The 15,535-nt window shown below is 50.4% G+C and overlaps 1 protein-coding gene across 1 annotated transcript in view; it reads left to right on the top strand.

Annotated features, from left to right (window-relative positions):
* Positions 1-15,535, top strand: part of Galphai (G protein alpha i subunit) — a 264,680-nt gene that overhangs the window by 52,918 nt on the left and 196,227 nt on the right. The gene's annotated exons all lie outside the window — the stretch shown is intronic.

The raw sequence follows: 15,535 nt of genomic DNA, 5'->3' as shown, positions 1-15,535 counted from the left end.
CTACAGTATTCCTGCAGCCTGGCTACAGTATTCCTACAGCCAGGCTACTGTACTCCTACAGCCAGGCTACAGTACTCCTACAGCCAGGCTACAGTATTCCTGCAGCCAGCCTACAGTACTCCTACAGCCAGGCTACAGTATTCCTACAGCCTGGCTACAGTATTCCTGCAGCCAGGCTACTGTACTCCTACAGCCAGGCTACTGTACTCCTACAGCCAGGCTACTGTACTCCTACAGCCTGGCTACAGTATTCCTACAGCCAGGCTACAGTATTCCTACAGCCAGGCTACAGTATTCCTACAGCCAGGCTACAGTATTCCTACAGCCAGGCTACAGTATTCCTACAGCCAGGCTACAGTATTCCTACAGCCTGGCTACTGTACTCCTACAGCCAGGCTACAGTATTCCTACAGCCAGGCTACAGTATTCCTGCAGCCTGGCTACAGTATTCCTACAGCCAGGCTACAGTACTCCTACAGCCAGGCTACTGTACTCCTACAGCCAGGCTACAGTACTCCTACAGCCAGGCTACAGTACTCCTACAGCCAGGCTACTGTACTCCTACAGCCAGGCTACAGTATTCCTACAGCCTGGCTACAGTAATCCTACAGCCAGGCTACAGTATTCCTACAGCCAGGCTACAGTATTCCTACAGCCAGGCTACAGTATTCCTACAGCCAGGCTACAGTATTCCTGCAGCCTGGCTACAGTATTCCTACAGCCAGGCTACAGTATTCCTGCAGCCTGGCTACTGTACTCCTACAGCCAGGCTACAGTACTCCTACAGCCTGGCTACAGTATTCCTGCAGCCTGGCTACTGTACTCCTACAGTCAGGCTACAGTATTCCTGCAGCCTGGCTACTGTACTCCTACAGCCAGGCTACAGTACTCCTACAGCCTGGCTACAGTATTCCTGCAACCTGGCTACTGTACTCCTACAGCCAGGCTACAGTATTCCTGCAGCCTGGCTACTGTACTCCTACAGCCAGGCTACAGTACTCCTACAGCCTGGCTACAGTATTCCTACAGCCAGGCTACAGTACTCCTACAGCCAGGCTACAGTACTCCTACAGCCAGGCTACTGTACTCCTACAGCCAGGCTACAGTATTCCTACAGCCAGGCTACAGTACTCCTACAGCCTGGCTACAGTATTCCTACAGCCAGGCTACAGTACTCCTACAGCCAGGCTACAGTACTCCTACAGCCAGGCTACTGTACTCCTACAGCCAGGCTACAGTATTCCTACAGCCTGGCTACAGTATTCCTACAGCCAGGCTACAGTATTCCTACAGCCAGGCTACAGTACTCCTACAGCCAGGCTACAGTATTCCTACAGCCTGGCTACAGTATTCCTACAGCCAGGCTACAGTACTCCTACAGCCTGGCTACAGTATTCCTACAGCCAGGCTACAGTATTCCTACAGCCAGGCTACAGTATTCCTGCAGCCTGGCTACAGTATTCCTACAGCCAGGCTACAGTACTCCTACAGCCTGGCTACAGTATTCCTGCAGCCAGGCTACAGTACTCCTACAGCCTGGCTACAGTATTCCTGCAGCCAGGCTACAGTATTCCTACAGCCAGGCTACAGTATTCCTACAGCCAGGCTACAGTATTCCTACAGCCAGGCTACAGTATTCCTACAGCCAGGCTACAGTACTCCTACAGCCTGGCTACAGTATTCCTACAGCCAGGCTACAGTATTCCTACAGCCTGGCTACAGTATTCCTGCAGCCTGGCTACAGTATTCCTACAGCCAGGCTACAGTATTCCTGCAGCCTGGCTACAGTATTCCTGCAGCCTGGCTACAGTATTCCTACAGCCAGGCTACAGTACCCCTACAGCCTGGCTACAGTATTCCTGCAGCCTGGCTACAGTATTCCTACAGCCAGGCTACAGTACTCCTACAGCCAGGCTACTGTACTCCTACAGCCAGGCTACAGTATTCCTACAGCCAGGCTACAGTACTCCTACAGCCTGGCTACAGTATTCCTACAGCCAGGCTACAGTACTCCTACAGCCAGGCTACAGTACTCCTACAGCCAGGCTACTGTACTCCTACAGCCAGGCTACAGTATTCCTACAGCCTGGCTACAGTATTCCTACAGCCAGGCTACAGTATTCCTACAGCCAGGCTACAGTACTCCTACAGCCAGGCTACAGTATTCCTACAGCCAGGCTACAGTATTCCTACAGCCAGGCTACAGTACTCCTACAGCCTGGCTACAGTATTCCTACAGCCAGGCTACAGTATTCCTACAGCCAGGCTACAGTATTCCTGCAGCCTGGCTACAGTATTCCTACAGCCAGGCTACAGTACTCCTACAGCCTGGCTACAGTATTCCTGCAGCCAGGCTACAGTACTCCTACAGCCTGGCTACAGTATTCCTGCAGCCAGGCTACAGTATTCCTACAGCCAGGCTACAGTATTCCTACAGCCAGGCTACAGTATTCCTGCAGCCAGGCTACAGTACTCCTACAGCCAGGCTACAGTATTCCTACAGCCTGGCTACTCTACTCCTACAGCCAGGCTACAGTACTCCTACAGCCTGGCTACAGTATTCCTACAGCCAGGCTACAGTATTCCTGCAGCCTGGCTACAGTACTCCTACAGCCAGGCTACAGTATTCCTACAGCCTGGCTACTGTACTCCTACAGCCAGGCTACAGTACTCCTACAGCCTGGCTACAGTATTCCTACAGCCAGGCTACAGTATTCCTGCAGCCTGGCTACAGTACTCCTACAGCCAGGCTACTGTACTCCTACAGCCAGGCTACAGTACTCCTACAGCCTGGCTACAGTACTCCTACAGCCAGGCTACAGTATTCCGGCAGCCAGGCTACAGTATTCCTACAGCCAGGCTACAGTACTCCTACAGCCAGGCTACAGTACTCCTACAGCCAGGCTACAGTACTCCTACAGCCAGGCTACAGTATTCCTACAGCCTGGCTACAGTATTCCTGCAGCCTGGCTACAGTATTCCTACAGCCAGGCTACTGTACTCCTACAGCCAGGCTACAGTATTCCTGCAGCCTGGCTACAGTATTCCTACAGCCAGGCTACTGTACTCCTACAGCCAGGCTACAGTATTCCTACAGCCTGGCTACTGTACTCCTACAGCCAGGCTACAGTATTCCTACAGCCAGGCTACAGTATTCCTACAGCCTGGCTACTGTACTCCTACAGCCAGGCTACAGTATTCCTACAGCCTGGCTACAGTACTCCTACAGCCAGGCTACAGTACTCCTACAGCCTGGCTACAGTACTCCTACAGCCAGGCTACAGTACTCCTACAGCCAGGCTACAGTATTCCTACAGCCAGGCTACAGTACTCCTAAAGCCTGGCTACAGTATTCCTACAGCCTGGCTACAGTATTCCTGCAGCCTGGCTACAGTATTCCTACAGCCAGGCTACTGTTCTCCTACAGCCAGGCTACAGTATTCCTGCAGCCTGGCTACAGTATTCCTACAGCCAGGCTACTGTACTCCTACAGCCAGGCTACAGTACTCCTACAGCCAGGCTACAGTATTCCTGCAGCCAGCCTACAGTACTCCTACAGCCAGGCTACAGTATTCCTACAGCCTGGCTACAGTATTCCTGCAGCCAGGCTACTGTACTCCTACAGCCAGGCTACTGTACTCCTACAGCCAGGCTACTGTACTCCTACAGCCTGGCTACAGTATTCCTACAGCCAGGCTACAGTATTCCTACAGCCAGGCTACAGTATTCCTACAGCCAGGCTACAGTATTCCTACAGCCAGGCTACAGTATTCCTACAGCCAGGCTACAGTATTCCTACAGCCTGGCTACTGTACTCCTACAGCCAGGCTACAGTATTCCTACAGCCAGGCTACAGTATTCCTGCAGCCTGGCTACAGTATTCCTACAGCCAGGCTACAGTACTCCTACAGCCAGGCTACTGTACTCCTACAGCCAGGCTACAGTACTCCTACAGCCAGGCTACAGTACTCCTACAGCCAGGCTACTGTACTCCTACAGCCAGGCTACAGTATTCCTACAGCCTGGCTACAGTAATCCTACAGCCAGGCTACAGTATTCCTACAGCCAGGCTACAGTATTCCTACAGCCAGGCTACAGTATTCCTACAGCCAGGCTACAGTATTCCTGCAGCCTGGCTACAGTATTCCTACAGCCAGGCTACAGTATTCCTGCAGCCTGGCTACTGTACTCCTACAGCCAGGCTACAGTACTCCTACAGCCTGGCTACAGTATTCCTGCAGCCTGGCTACTGTACTCCTACAGCCAGGCTACAGTATTCCTGCAGCCTGGCTACTGTACTCCTACAGCCAGGCTACAGTACTCCTACAGCCTGGCTACAGTATTCCTGCAGCCTGGCTACTGTACTCCTACAGCCAGGCTACAGTATTCCTGCAGCCTGGCTACTGTACTCCTACAGCCAGGCTACAGTACTCCTACAGCCTGGCTACAGTATTCCTACAGCCAGGCTACAGTTCTCCTACAGCCAGGCTACAGTACTCCTACAGCCAGGCTACTGTACTCCTACAGCCAGGCTACAGTATTCCTACAGCCAGGCTACAGTACTCCTACAGCCTGGCTACAGTATTCCTACAGCCAGGCTACAGTACTCCTACAGCCAGGCTACAGTACTCCTACAGCCAGGCTACTGTACTCCTACAGCCAGGCTACAGTATTCCTACAGCCTGGCTACAGTATTCCTACAGCCAGGCTACAGTATTCCTACAGCCAGGCTACAGTACTCCTACAGCCAGGCTACAGTATTCCTACAGCCTGGCTACAGTATTCCTACAGCCAGGCTACAGTACTCCTACAGCCTGGCTACAGTATTCCTACAGCCAGGCTACAGTATTCCTACAGCCAGGCTACAGTATTCCTGCAGCCTGGCTACAGTATTCCTACAGCCAGGCTACAGTACTCCTACAGCCTGGCTACAGTATTCCTGCAGCCAGGCTACAGTACTCCTACAGCCTGGCTACAGTATTCCTGCAGCCAGGCTACAGTATTCCTACAGCCAGGCTACAGTATTCCTACAGCCAGGCTACAGTATTCCTACAGCCAGGCTACAGTATTCCTACAGCCAGGCTACAGTACTCCTACAGCCTGGCTACAGTATTCCTACAGCCAGGCTACAGTATTCCTACAGCCTGGCTACAGTATTCCTGCAGCCTGGCTACAGTATTCCTACAGCCAGGCTACAGTATTCCTGCAGCCTGGCTACAGTATTCCTGCAGCCTGGCTACAGTATTCCTACAGCCAGGCTACAGTACTCCTACAGCCTGGCTACAGTATTCCTGCAGCCTGGCTACAGTATTCCTACAGCCAGGCTACAGTACTCCTACAGCCAGGCTACTGTACTCCTACAGCCAGGCTACAGTATTCCTACAGCCAGGCTACAGTACTCCTACAGCCTGGCTACAGTATTCCTACAGCCAGGCTACAGTACTCCTACAGCCAGGCTACAGTACTCCTACAGCCAGGCTACTGTACTCCTACAGCCAGGCTACAGTATTCCTACAGCCTGGCTACAGTATTCCTACAGCCAGGCTACAGTATTCCTACAGCCAGGCTACAGTACTCCTACAGCTGTAACACGGGTTAGGGTTCCTCTCTCTCTACTTCCTTCTTTCTACTCCCTCTACCCGTATTCTTACTTTTATTTCTAAACCCAGGGACTCCAAAACTTTTAACAAAGCCAACTCCACGCCACGTGGTCCTAAGACGATTGACCGACTTAGGATTCTACACCCAGTATGACGTGACCTAAGCTCTGAACAAAACCCTAGAGTCACCTCTGCTGCCACCACCAGACCAGTAATACAAGAGCAATGATCGAGGTCTGGATCGATCACGCTAATTAATCAACCTAGGGGCTTGATCCCCACTATAAACGATGACCTTGAGTGTGGAATAAATTACACGGTAATGATAATTCCGATTCGATGTTAGAATCGGCGCCCAATGCAACTCTGCCTCGTGTGGACCACGTGACCAGGACAAGTATACACATAAAACACATGGAAACAATAAAATGCAAATTAATAACAAATTTAATTTATTAAAAGAAAACTAAAACAAAATCTAAATATGTTCACTCCCTATCACTTTAACACTCCCTACTTGACCTGAGTGGCAAATGAGACTATTTCTATACTTAACAATAGCAACTATACCTTGGGCGACCAGCTGGATGTCTTGGCTGGTCTAGGGGAGAGGTAAGATGTTTGACCTCTCCTAGCTGCTTCCGTGACCACACTGCTCTGTCCTCGTCTGGCCTAGCCCAGACTAGAACCTTGTATCCTTCCGCCTAGTCAAAGTTCTACCCAGTTACTAGCAAGGTTTAAGTTATAACAATTAAACTCTGTTGTACTTAATTGATCCAGACTGGTTGAATTATTTTACTGAATTAAATTACAAACATCTAACGGCAGAGCTGTTCCCGATCACAAAAATGGTTATTAAAACTTGTAGAAATAGTAGAAATAGTAGACCTGTCAACCCCTGATGACCTATGACCGCCGGTCACTCCGCCTTAAAAGTTAGATCCGATTCGTGACGTCACTGATGGTGACTTAAACGCAATAATTAGAATACTCTTGATATTGTATCCAGTACTATTATACAATACAATTTTAATGCAAAATGAATAAAGGCTAATTTTCTCTAAATTGCTGAATACTATAGGATGGTTCATTATACGCAGCTATGAACAAAGCGTTGGTTATTTCCACCGCGAATTCCCCTGGGGGTCAGGTCACCATGCGGCTCAGCTTCCCATTCTCTTTTGTCGATAAACCACTCTGGATAATTCTTACAACAGCCTAGTTTGTTACACAGCCAGGCTACAGTATTCCTACAGCCAGGCTACAGTATTCCTACAGCCAGGCTACAGTACTCCTACAGCCTGGCTACAGTATTCCTACAGCCAGGCTACAGTATTCCTACAGCCAGGCTACAGTATTCCTGCAGCCTGGCTACAGTATTCCTACAGCCAGGCTACAGTACTCCTACAGCCTGGCTACAGTATTCCTGCAGCCAGGCTACAGTACTCCTACAGCCTGGCTACAGTATTCCTGCAGCCAGGCTACAGTATTCCTACAGCCAGGCTACAGTATTCCTACAGCCAGGCTACAGTATTCCTACAGCCAGGCTACAGTATTCCTACAGCCAGGCTACAGTACTCCTACAGCCTGGCTACAGTATTCCTACAGCCAGGCTACAGTATTCCTACAGCCTGGCTACAGTATTCCTGCAGCCTGGCTACAGTATTCCTACAGCCAGGCTACAGTATTCCTGCAGCCTGGCTACAGTATTCCTGCAGCCTGGCTACAGTATTCCTACAGCCAGGCTACAGTACTCCTACAGCCTGGCTACAGTATTCCTGCAGCCTGGCTACAGTATTCCTACAGCCAGGCTACAGTATTCCTACAGCCAGGCTACAGTATTCCTGCAGCCTGGCTACAGTATTCCTGCAGCCTGGCTACAGTATTCCTGCAGCCTGGCTACAGTATTCCTACAGCTAGGCTACAGTATTCCTGCAGCCTGGCTACTGTACTCCTACAGCCAGGCTACAGTATTCCTACAGCCTGGCTACAGTATTCCTACAGCCAGGCTACAGTATTCCTACAGCCTGGCTACAGTATTCCTGCAGCCTGGCTACAGTATTCCTACAGCCTGGCTACAGTATTCCTGCAGCCTGGCTACAGTATTCCTGCAGCCTGGCTACAGTATTCCTGCAGCCTGGCTACAGTATTCCTGCAGCCTGGCTACTGTACTCCTACAGCCTGGCTACAGTATTCCTGCAGCCTGGCTACTGTACTCCTACAGCCTGGCTACAGTATTCCTGCAGCCTGGCTACTGTACTCCTACAGCCTGGCTACAGTATTCCTGCAGCCTGGCTACTGTACTCCTACAGCCTGGCTACAGTATTCCTGCAGCCTGGCTACAGTATTCCTGCAGCCTGGCTACAGTATTCCTGCAGCCTGGCTACAGTATTCCTACAGCCTGGCTACAGTATTCCTGCAGCCAGGCTACAGTATTCCTACAGCCAGGCTACAGTATTCCTACAGCCTGGCTACAGTATTCCTACAGCCTGGCTACAGTACTCCTACAGCCAGGCTACAGTAATCCTGCAGCCTGGCTACAGTATTCCTACAGCCAGGCTACTGTATTCCTACAGCCAGGCTACAGTATTCCTGCAGCCTGGCTACAGTATTCCTACAGCCTGGCTACAGTATTCCTACAGCCAGGCTACTGTACTCCTACAGCCTGGCTACTGTACTCCTACAGCCTGGCTACAGTATTCCTGCAGCCAGGCTACAGTATTCCTACAGCCAGGCTACAGTACTCCTACAGCCTGGCTACAGTATTCCTACAGCCAGGCTACAGTATTCCTACAGCCAGGCTACAGTACTCCTACAGCCTGGCTACAGTATTCCTGCAGCCTGGCTACTGTACTCCTACAGCCAGGCTACAGTATTCCTACAGCCTGGCTACTGTACTCCTACAGCCTGGCTACAGTATTCCTACAGCCTGGCTACAGTATTCCTGCAGCCTGGCTACTGTACTCCTACAGCCAGGCTACAGTATTCCTGCAGCCTGGCTACAGTATTCCTACAGCCTGGCTACAGTACTCCTACAGCCAGGCTACAGTATTCCTACAGCCAGGCTACTGTACTCCTACAGCCTGGCTACAGTATTCCTGCAGCCAGGCTACAGTATTCCTACAGCCTGGCTACAGTATTCCTACAGCCTGGCTACTGTACTCCTACAGCCTGGCTACTGTACTCCTACAGCCTGGCTACAGTATTCCTGCAGCCTGGCTACAGTACTCCTACAGCCAGGCTACAGTACTCCTACAGCCTGGCTACAGTATTCCTGCAGCCTGGCTACAGTATTCCTGCAGCCTGGCTACAGTATTCCTACAGCCAGGCTACAGTATTCCTACAGCCTGGCTACAGTATTCCTGCAGCCTGGCTACAGTATTCCTGCAGCCTGGCTACAGTATTCCTGCAGCCTGGCTACAGTATTCCTGCAGCCTGGCTACAGTATTCCTACAGCCTGGCTACAGTATTCCTGCAGCCAGGCTACTGTACTCCTACAGCCAGGCTACAGTAATCCTGCAGCCTGGCTACAGTATTCCTACAGCCAGGCTACAGTAATCCTGCAGCCTGGCTACAGTATTCCTACAGCCTGGCTACAGTACTCCTACAGCCAGGCTACAGTAATCCTGCAGCCTGGCTACAGTATTCCTACAGCCTGGCTACAGTATTCCTGCAGCCAGGCTACTGTACTCCTACAGCCAGGCTACAGTAATCCTGCAGCCTGGCTACTGTATTCCTACAGCCAGGCTACAGTATTCCTGCAGCCTGGCTACAGTATTCCTACAGCCTGGCTACAGTATTCCTACAGCCAGGCTACTGTACTCCTACAGCCTGGCTACTGTACTCCTACAGCCTGGCTACAGTATTCCTACAGCCAGGCTACAGTATTCCTACAGCCTGGCTACTGTACTCCTACAGCCTGGCTACAGTATTCCTGCAGCCTGGCTACAGTATTCCTGCAGCCTGGCTACAGTATTCCTACAGCCAGGCTACAGTATTCCTACAGCCTGGCTACAGTATTCATGCAGCCTGGCTACAGTATTCCTGCAGCCTGGCTACAGTATTCCTGCAGCCTGGCTACTGTACTCCTACAGCCAGGCTACAGTATTCCTGCAGCCTGGCTACTGTACTCCTACAGCCAGGCTACAGTATTCCTGCAGCCTGGCTACAGTATTCCTGCAGCCTGGCTACAGTAATCCTACAGCCAGGCTACAGTATTCCTACAGCCAGGCTACAGTATTCCTGCAGCCAGGCTACAGTATTCCTGCAGCCAGGCTACAGTATTCCTACAGCCAGGCTACAGTACTCCTACAGCCAGGCTACAGTATTCCTACAGCCAGGCTACAGTACTCCTACAGCCAGGCTACAGTACTCCTACAGCCAGGCTACAGCATTCCTACAGCCAGGCTACAGTATTCCTACAGCCAGGCTACAGTATTCCTGCAGCCTGGCTACAGTATTCCTACAACCAGGCTACAGTACTCCTACAGCCAGGCTACAGTACTCCTACAGCCAGGCTACAGTACTCCTACAGCCAGGCTACAGTATTCCTACAGCCAGGCTACAGTATTCCTACAGCCAGGCTACAGTATTCCTGCAGCCAGGCTACAGTATTCCTACAGCCAGGCTACAGTACTCCTACAGCCAGGCTACAGTACTCCTACAGCCTGGCTACAGTATTCCTACAGCCAGGCTACAGTACTCCTACAGCCAGGCTACAGTATTCCTACAGCCTGGCTACAGTAATCCTACAGCCTGGCTACAGTAATCCTACAGCCTGGCTACAGTATTCCTACAGCCAGGCTACAGTACTCCTACAGCCAGGCTACAGTATTCCTACAGCCTGGCTACAGTAATCCTACAGCCTGGCTACAGTAATCCTACAGCCTGGCTACAGTAATCCTACAGCCTGGCTACAGTAATCCTACAGCCAGGCTACAGTACTCCTACAGCCTGGCTACTGTATTCCTACAGCCTGGCTACAGTAATCCTACAGCCTGGCTACTGTATTCCTACAGCCTGGCTACAGTATTCCTACAGCCTGGCTACAGTAATCCTACAGCCTGGCTACAGTATTCCTACAGCCTGGCTACAGTAATCCTACAGCCTGGCTACTGTATTCCTACAGCCTGGCTACAGTAATCCTACAGCCTGGCTACAGTAATCCTACAGCCTGGCTACTGTATTCCTACAGCCTGGCTACAGTAATCCTACAGCCTGGCTACAGTACTCCTACAGCCAGGCTACAGTATTCCTACAGCCTGGCTACAGTATTCCTACAGCCAGGCTACAGTATTCCTACAGCCAGGCTACAGTATTCCTACAGCCAGGCTACAGTATTCCTACAGCCAGGCTACAGTATTCCTACAGCCAGGCTACAGTACTCCTACAGCCTGGCTACAGTATTCCTACAGCCAGGCTACAGTATTCCTACAGCCTGGCTACAGTATTCCTACAGCCAGGCTACAGTATTCCTACAGCCAGGCTACAGTATTCCTACAGCCAGGCTACAGTACTCCTACAGCCTGGCTACAGTATTCCTACAGCCAGGCTACAGTATTCCTACAGCCTGGCTACAGTATTCCTACAGCCAGGCTACAGTATTCCTACAGCCAGGCTACAGTACTCCTACAGCCTGGCTACAGTATTCCTACAGCCAGGCTACAGTATTCCTACAGCCTGGCTACAGTACTCCTACAGCCTGGCTACAGTATTCCTGCAGCCAGGCTACAGTATTCCTACAGCCTGGCTACAGTACTCCTACAGCCAGGCTACAGTACTCCTACAGCCTGGCTACAGTACTCCTACAGCCAGGCTACAGTACTCCTACAGCCAGGCTACAGTACTCCTACAGCCTGGCTACAGTATTCCTACAGCCAGGCTACAGTATTCCTACAGCCTGGCTACAGTATTCCTGCAGCCAGGCTACAGTATTCCTACAGCCTGGCTACAGTACTCCTACAGCCAGGCTACAGTACTCCTACAGCCTGGCTACAGTACTCCTACAGCCTGGCTACAGTACTCCTACAGCCAGGCTACAGTACTCCTACAGCCTGGCTACAGTATTCCTACAGCCAGGCTACAGTATTCCTACAGCCTGGCTACAGTATTCCTACAGCCAGGCTACAGTATTCCTACAGCCTGGCTACAGTACTCCTACAGCCAGGCTACAGTACTCCTACAGCCTGGCTACAGTATTCCTACAGCCTGGCTACAGTATTCCTGCACCATTTTATTGTTTGTACTTTAACGAAACGTAAATTTGTATATTTTTTTTTTTTTTTGCTTACTGTAGGTAAGCTAAGTTTTGAAACTATTTTTATTTATGTAAATTGGTTAAAATAATTTTTCGTAGTAAAGTATTAAGTTTTTCTTTCCTTATGTTTTATCCTGTAGTTACCTCAGTGTGAAGTTGGTAAGCACTCTAGTTTATTTTATATTATTTTTTGTTTAATGTGACCGGAATTCCATCTGCCCTTAAGAGACTGCGCTAACAACCATTTTCACGTCACATTATATATCACAGGCTACCTGTCCCTGACGAAATTAATTATTCACACACACACACACACACACACACACACACACACACACACACACACACACACACAATGCACCTTACGACACTGGAAGACAAAAGAGTAAGGGGAGACATGATCACAACCTACAAAATCCTCAGGGGAATTGACAGGGTAGACAAGGATAAACAGCACAAGGGGACAAAGGTGGAAACTGCGTACCCACATGAGCCACAGGGACGTTAGAAGGAACTTTTTCAGTGTCAGAGTAGTTAACGGATGGAATGCATTAGGCAGTGATGTGGTGGAGGCTGACTCCATACACAGTTTCAAATGTAGATATGATAGAGCCCAGTAGGCTCAGGAACCTGTACACCTGTACTGGGGCCTCGTAGCCTGGTGGATAGCGCGCAGGACTCGTAATTCTGTGGCGCGGGTTCGATTCCCGCACGAGGCAGAAACAAATCAGTCTCCGTGGCAGCAGTCTCCGTGGTGTAGTGGTAAGACACTCGCCTGGCGTTCCGCGAGCGCTATGTCATGGGTTCGTATCCTGGCCGGGGAGGATTTACTGGGCGCAATTCCTTAACTGTAGCCTCTGTTTAACGCAACAGTAAAATGTGTACTTGGTTGTAACAACGATTCTTCGCGGCAGGGGATCGTATTCCAGGGACCTGCCCGAAACGCTACGCGTACTAGTGGCTCTACAAGAATGTAACAACTCTTGTATATATCTCAAAAAAAAAAAAAAATGGGCAAAGTTTCTTTCACCCTAAGTGCCCCTGTTACCTAGCAGTAAATAGGTACCTGGGAGTTAGTCAGCTGTAACGGGCTGCTTCCTGGGGTGTGTGTGTGTGGTGTGGGGAAAAAAAAAAAAAGTAGTTAGTAAACAGTTGATTGACAGTTGAGAGGCGGGCCGAAAGAGCAAAGCTCAACCCCCGCAAAACACAACTAGTAAACAACTAGTAAACACCAGTTGATTGACAGTTGCGAGGCGGGACCAAAGAGCCGAAGCTCAAAAGGCACAAATAGGTGAGTACAAATAGGTAAGCACACACACGCGGGTGGGAGGTGGCCGAGTGAACAGCGCTCCATACTCGTGGACCTAGGGACCGGGGTTCGAACCGCCGGAAAACTTATGGGCAGAGTTTCCTTCACCCTGATGCACCTGTTAACTAGCAGTAAATAGGTACCTGGGAGTTAGACAGCTTCTTCGTGCTGCTTCCTGGGTGTGCATGTACTCACCTAATTAATTGTGCTTGCGGGGGTTGAGCTTTGGCTCTTTGGTCCCGCCTCTCAACTGTAAATCAACTAATGTACACGTTCCTGAGCCTACTGTGCTCTGTGTGTTTGGGGGGGGGGGAAACAACAACAAAATTAGTTAGTAGTTAGTAACAGTTGATTGATTGACAGTTGAGAGGCGGGCCGAAAGAGCAGAGCTCAACCCCTGCATCATCTTTCCTTCTTCGTAAACCTGTCCTTCAATTTCGTCCTTTAGATTTCTACACTCATCTCAGCCTTCCCTATAAAGATCCCTTCTCTCTCTCTCTGCGCTCCAGTCTGCCCTGGCCCTCTGCGGTTCTACGGCGGCGGGCTCCGATGGTATTCATTACGAGATGCTTCGCCATCTCCCTCCGGGCACGTCTCAGTATTTACTGAGTCTGTATAATCGGATCTGGGAGTCGTCGTCAGTCCCTGAGGACTGGCTCGATGCCGTTGTCCTCCCTGTTCGCAAACCAGGGTCTCTGGGAACTTCCCCTAAGGACTTTCGCCCTATTGCCCTCACAAGTTGTGTCTGTAAACTCTTTGAACGTATGGTTAACGTTCGTCTGATGTGGTTCCTGGAACACCATCACCTCCTCTCCCCTTCTCAATTTGGTTTCCGCAAGTGCCGCAGCACGACAGATGTCCTGGTGAACTTGGAGGTCTATATTCGTACTGCTTTTGCTGCGAAGACCTCCGTTGTTGCCGTCCTTTTTGACCTGGAAAAGGCTGACAACACTACCTGGCGGTGTCATATTCCGTCCCAACTTCATTCTTTTGGCCTTCGTGGGAATCGCCCTCTCTTCCTCCAAAGTTTCCTCTCTCGTCGTTCCTTTCAGGTGAGGCTTGGTACCACTCTCTCTGCCCCTTTTCAGCAATACGAGGGTGTGCCCCAAGGCAGTGTTCTGAGTACTACTCTTTTTCTGGTTGCTCTCAATGGTCGTCTTTCCTCCTTCCTTCAGGCATCTTCTCCGCTCTCTATGTTGGCGATCTTACCCTTTGCTGTCGGGGTGATGATTCGCCTCTCCTTCAACGGCGGCTTCAACTTGCGATTGATGCCGTGTCATCTTGGGCCACCAGTCATGGTTTCAAGTTCTCTGCATCTAAGACTTGTGCTATGACTTTTATTTGGAAGCGTGGCATTCTTCGTTCCTCTTTGTCTCTTTATGGACATCCCCTTGTGTACAAGGATTTCGCTAAGCTTCTGGGGTTAATCTTTGACACTCGTTTGTCTTGGTCTCCCCATATCTCTTACCTCCGCGCTGAATGCTTTAAGGCCCTTTCCCTCCTTAAGGTCATCCCATACTTCTTGGGGGGTGGATAGGCATACATTCCTCACTCGTCCTGTCTAAACTCGATTATGGTTGCCCTGCTTACTTGTCTGCTTCTCCTTCTACTCTTCGCCGTCTTGATGCTTTGCACCATACTGTGTTGCGTCTCGGCCCTGGTGCCATTCGTTCGACATCCGCCCTCAGCTTGTATGTTGACACTGGTTTCCTATCTCTCCAGGACTGCCGTGATCGCTACTGTCTTCACTATCTGGCGTGGTCCTTGCAACATCCTTTCTCTCGCCTCTGTTGTGCTTTGACTTTTTACCCCTCCTGTAGTTCCTGTTCCTCTTCACCACCTCCCTCTTTCTGTCCAGCTATCTCGCTTACAGGTCTCTCTTTCCATTCGTCTTTCTCATATTTCTCCTCGTATTGTTCCTTCCTTGCCCCCGTGGAAGGTCCCCCTTCCGAAGTTTTGTACATCCTTGACCCGCATTACTAAAGCCTCTACTCCTCCTACAGTTCTGAAACGCCTTTTTCTTGAGCACTTTTCTTCACACTCCCGCTCCGTTTCTGTTTTCACCGATGGGTCTAAGTCCATGGACTGTGTGGGCTACCAGATATATCAACCAGGTATCAACCAGGGCTACTCTGTTGTTTTTCCTGACCGCACTTATATGTGTCGCTTCCCTTCGGAGATTAGCATCTTCACAACGGAGCTTTATGCTATTCTCCATGCTCTCCATCTCCTGCTTTCTCGTTGTCAATCCTCCTTTGTGACTGTTGTTGACTTTCGTAGTGCCCTCATGGCTCTCGGGGCCTTTAATCCTGGACATCCCGTTGTCGTCGAGATTCAACATTGGCTGTTTCTTATCTCTAGTAAATTTAA

This window comes from Procambarus clarkii, chromosome 58 (assembly GCF_040958095.1).
Source record: "Procambarus clarkii isolate CNS0578487 chromosome 58, FALCON_Pclarkii_2.0, whole genome shotgun sequence".
Classification (NCBI taxonomy): domain Eukaryota; kingdom Metazoa; phylum Arthropoda; class Malacostraca; order Decapoda; family Cambaridae; genus Procambarus; species Procambarus clarkii.
Note: the sequence above shows the minus strand (reverse complement) of the source record. Positions and strands in the feature narration are given on the sequence as shown.